Below are 5232 nucleotides of genomic sequence, written 5' to 3' on the forward strand. Positions count from 1 at the left end.
TTTATTTAAATATATTATAGGAAAATAAAGCTGTGTCTAATTTTTGCGTGTAAATACGGTGATAAAATGTTATTATAAACCTCTGTTTTCACAAATTCAAATATATGGTACATATATGCACCAGCAGTCTCCTTTGGTGGTACATATGCGTACCAGTAGTCCGGTGAACATAACTTAATTTTTTATCGATTTCATGCAAGATCAAGCCAACGATATGCCTCTAAATCCGGTAAGATGGTGTGATGCTGCAACAGGGTACACATATGGTTTTAACATTTATTCTGGAAAAGACCTCGAAGAAGCCGCAGGAATACTTGGCGAAAGAGAAGTAAGCAAACTGGTCAGCTAAATCGTAGAAAATGATATTATTTTATGTTTCGATCGCTTTTTCACATCTGTTAATTTATTGAACTATATTCCTTATTCAGCTGTTGGTACTACATATAATGGGTAACAGATAAAAACGTACCTAAGTTTACGAGTAAGAAAATGCAACAAGGAGAAATAGAATTCAAAAGCACATCTGCAGGCCTTTTATACGTAAAGCGGCAAGACATGAAAGGGGTTTTATAATAAGAAATTGCAACGAACCAGGCACAATAATTATGAAAAAACTTTGAAAACAGGAGAAAAATGCAAGTGCCATGTCCAAACTAAATACTATTTTATCGTCAAATTATGGGAGGTGTTGATTTAGTAAATCAAATGAGTGGCCTGCACGAATATGCATCGAAAATCAGAAAAATAGTGGAACAAGGTCTTTTACCGTTTTATAGTGATGACAGCCGTAAGCGCGTGGGTTATTTACAATAAGCTAAGGAGGAATAAAATGCCTTTCAAATCATTTTTCGTGACCTTGGCCGAAACTCTGATAGAACAAAGTTCTAAAACTACAGCCTTACGCAGGTCAGTAGCACCAGACATAGCACGTCGTGTCGTGAGTCAGATACATATTTCTATTCAAAGCACCACACAACAACGTTGCATAAAAGCAAACTCGAACAAAGATAATCTGCCAAGAGTACAAAGTTCCTTTTCGCAAATTCTGTTTTGCACCATTTCAATATATTTTAGGAATTCCTTACCAATTTATTGTTAATTCTTTGACTGTTTATTATTACTAAATTTGTGCATTATTCAAATGCAAAATTAATGAATCGTTTTGTTTGGTTCTAAAAAAGATAAAACATTTGTAAGAATGTCCTAGATAACGGTTGGTACAGATATGTACCACTTAACATCCCGGATGGGACAATGGTTTACCACCACCCTCCGAATCAGCCCCTTAGGCCACGCCCACTTTGACACCGAAGAACATGTATTTGTGGGGCAAATAACATATTGGACCCATAAATTGAAAGCTACCATTGATAGTAGAGTTAAGGGTCGAAAGGTTAACGCGAAAATGACAGCAAAAATGAGAGAGCAACACTCAGTTAGAGAGACTCTCTTCAGTCCGAAGTAGTCAGCACAGTATATACAGTAATAAACCTTTTCGCAGTTTTTCACCAATTGGTCCCCGAGGAGTACTTTTGGGTTGTGTGCAGCGTTTTCGTTTTGCGCGCATGGCAACACTCACTGTGGGGAATTTCGCCTGATGATTAGAAAAAGGTATTCTCGGTGATATAATTTATATAATTGTGTTATTTATGAACAAAATGTAAATTAAGTATAGTATCAATGCTTATTTCGGAATAATATCAACATTTAACTACGTAATTAACGCTTGTGTTTCTATAAACTGGCAACTCAATCGTATTTTTTATTAAAAAACGTGAATTTTGTATATTTATCAAAGAAAACTCCAAATTTCCGAATATATTTAAATCTTTATTCCAAAAACAAACAAGGTTTGTTTAGTTATAGAGACTCCAATGCCTGCCAGCGCATTCGCCCAGACAGCTCATTAAGCACACCCAAGTTTGAGCGGAAATCCTCAAAACTACTTAACATCAAAGTATAGAATATCACAAATATGAATCATATACACATCCAATAGCAATTGCTATGAATTGCTCCCGTATAAATTCAAGACACGCATTTGGTTGGCGAGTGCGTTGGTTATGGCGGTCATAAGTTCAGCCAACACATTCAATGGTCCATTACCCGGAGCTGTTCCAATATGATGAGTAGATTTTAGTGAACCTCACAAGCCACTGCATCTGGCTACAAGTTGGATATCTGAATATTGGAAAATAAATAGCAATTATCTTTTTAAAATGATAAGAAAAGTGTTCATACCACAGTAATTTTGTATGCAACTCTGAATCAGCAAAATTCATGCTCCTTCTCATTATCAACCCTGATCAGATTTTACCCCCGAGGAGTACTCAAAAAGGTTTATTACTGTATATACTGTGGTAGTCAGAAGCTCAGTATATCCAGTAAACAAACTTAGCTGTTTTTTTTCCACCAAATTTGGTCCCCATAAAGGACTAGTGTTGCAAGCAACGCTTTTTCGGCAATTAGGGTGTTGTGCAGCTATTTAATGTGGTGAAAATTATTTAAGCACTGGAGAGATTTATTCACATGGAATTGGAGATAGGGCTGTGAATCTGCGAACATATCTATTCAGCAGATGAATATACTTTTTAACTTTTTTCCCGAAAATTTACATACAGGCTCGAAATAATGCGAGTAACATTCAAATATCGCGCTTGGATGGAAAATTGCCGGAAGCGTCATTTTGACAATTTGTAGTTATAGATGCAGTTATATTTTAAAGTAAGATATTTCGATTTTTTGTTAACTGGTTTTTGGATATCTTCTTTAGTTTCCGAGTAATTGACTAAAATGCTTTGGGCTATTTGGGACAAATTGCGTTAGTATTGCTGTCGTACTAAACTAATCAAGATATTTCAAATAGAGTTATCTGTTCTTCTTTAGTTTCCGACATATTCCGCCTTATCATGAGTTTCATTTTCTAGAACCGGGTCACTTTTTTACTTTTCGTTTGCGTTTATTCACTACAGGTGGATGAAAAAATTGTTGGCGAAATTTTGTTCGGGCGAAACTCCCGATTAGGTTGATTAGTAAGACTGTTTTTACACAGTTCAAGTATTCAATTCAATTCTGCTCGCATATGGAAGAGAGGGGTGAGAAGAAAAGGGACGAGTACACATGCGTCTGTACCGTCAAGTCGTTTCAACTTTCTTGCTTTGCTTTTGGCATTTTCGTTGCTTCCCATTTAAAGCACCAAACACTTGAATTCAACAGAATTGAAACGTGTAAAAGGAAATAGAAAAGACAAAAGAGAATGAGCATGAATTGCTTTCAAGTACTTGAATCATGTAAATCGGGTGTAAAAAGTATCGGTAATTTATAAAAAATTGTTATCACATTTTGGCGTATATAATTAAAACTGTTTGCAAATTTTTTGACAAATGTCGTATACGAAAAAATTTTATTAAACTCATAAATGGTTGACACTAAACTAAAAAAATAAGATAATTTAAGAATCTCGTGAACTAGCACATAGCATTCTCCGACACTTTGGAGAAAATCTGTTATCGTGCTTCTGAGAAACTGCATTCCAAACTTCAATCGTGAGTGACCGAAAGTAACTTGTAACAATCTTTTATCCAGGCGACAATATAACATTTAGTTAAAATATGCATCTAACTAAATTATAACTGTCATTATTTTCGTAGTTCGAGTATATGCCAGACGAGTAACAGGTATATCACACAAGTATACCTAAATTAGCGCGTTAAGCTTGTATTTTATCTCTCTCTAACGCATTAGTTCTATATACGTCAGGACCAACGCCCGACAAAGTTATGTCTGTATTTAATAATGGCTCTATGACAAAATATTCAAGAAATGTATTCGTAAATTTTTATTTATTTTATTTTTGAATGGCCACTGGAAGTTGGAGGCATTCTTGAAGTGGGATCCAACAGTGAATATTTCGTGCGCCAAATAATCAACGCTTTGAATATCATGCTCTTTACGCAATTTGCGTTCGATCACAAAGTTGTCAGAGATTAGGACACGTTGATGGTTGTACTTGACAATTGCACGTTTGCAGATCAATTCACGAACTGATTTAAGATTAGGATAACCCAATGTGATATAGGGTTCGGCAATGCGTAGCGTATTAATGGTTCAATTTGATGAACAAACCGTGTTTAATGTGGCGAAAACGGAACAGTAAAACTTTACGCACTTTTGGTGCAACTTTGTTGATACCGCGGATGCAGACCACAAAAGCCGCGTTTCTTTGCCAGGCGGCGAAACTTATTCTCAAGGCGTCCATCACGGATATTTTGCTTGATATTTCTCAGCATGCACCAAGTTTTCATGTTTGCCGAGTGCAATCACAGCAGAGCGCTTTAGTTTACGCTTGATCAAGGTAGCACGTTTGCTGACCTGCTTCTTGCTGAACTACAGCTACGACTCGGGGACAGCAGGCAGCTTCCTGTAAGGTTGTTTGCCCTTTGCTTCGGGTTTCTTACCGGCCGTGGTGGTAGTCATCTTAACTCGTAACTTAGCACGTTGAGAAGGCGAAAAAAGTCCGCCAAATGCTTGGAGCACATCTTAAATAACGCCACTCGATTTATGACATTTCCATTAAACGCAATTTCATTTAATTAAATACTATTTTAATACATAGATATGCTGCAACCAGGCACTTACTTGCACAAATTCCATCCTGCTTATCGGCATAATTTTCCAAATATGCCTGCTACTTCATTACTAATAACTCCATTTTCAAACTGCGCCTTCTTCGTTGCCTCAACATATCCTAAAAGACATAAATTTACATTAAACAATAGAAATCGCAAAAATTAGCAAATAAAATACACACTGTGTTTTGTTTTGTTGTCAAATTGCTGAGAAATGTGAATTCACCACGATGCGATACAGAGAGAACAAGGACCAGGGATGTAATTTTAAGTAACTCTATTATTGGTAGCTGTTTAGCTCATCTGCTACGAAACTGCTGGCAACTGTTGAACCCAACAATTACTTCTTAGAAACGGCTTGATGAATATGCTGCCAAATGAACAGCTGATAACTGTAAACAAATGAAATTGCAACAAATAGAGATAGTTGCGCCGATACTATTTAGAATTCAACGCTGAGCGGCCGCCGTGTTGAAAAAATCGTTCAATGTTACAATGAATTAAACACTGTTAAATTATATAGCAAACATCTTAAAAACATATATTTAGAAACGTAGTATTATTATTAAATATTTTAGTTACTTTATCACGTCAGTAATATAAA

General features: G+C 36.0%; 1 long non-coding RNA gene across 1 annotated transcript; it reads right to left on the minus strand.

Moving 5' to 3' along the window:
• Positions 1-3823: 3823 nt before the first annotated feature.
• On the minus strand, positions 3824-4849 carry LOC118749247. The gene is made up of 2 exons (XR_004994186.1): positions 4811-4849; positions 3824-4747 (listed from the first exon to the last, which is right to left on the minus strand). It is a non-coding gene; the product is annotated as an uncharacterized LOC118749247 (long non-coding RNA).
• Between the last annotated feature and the right edge of the window lie 383 nt (positions 4850-5232).

This window comes from Rhagoletis pomonella, unplaced genomic scaffold (genome assembly GCF_013731165.1).
Source record: "Rhagoletis pomonella isolate Grant_MI unplaced genomic scaffold, Rhpom_1.0 Rhpom_scaffold_00014, whole genome shotgun sequence".
In the NCBI taxonomy this organism is placed as follows: Eukaryota; Metazoa; Arthropoda; class Insecta; order Diptera; family Tephritidae; genus Rhagoletis; species Rhagoletis pomonella.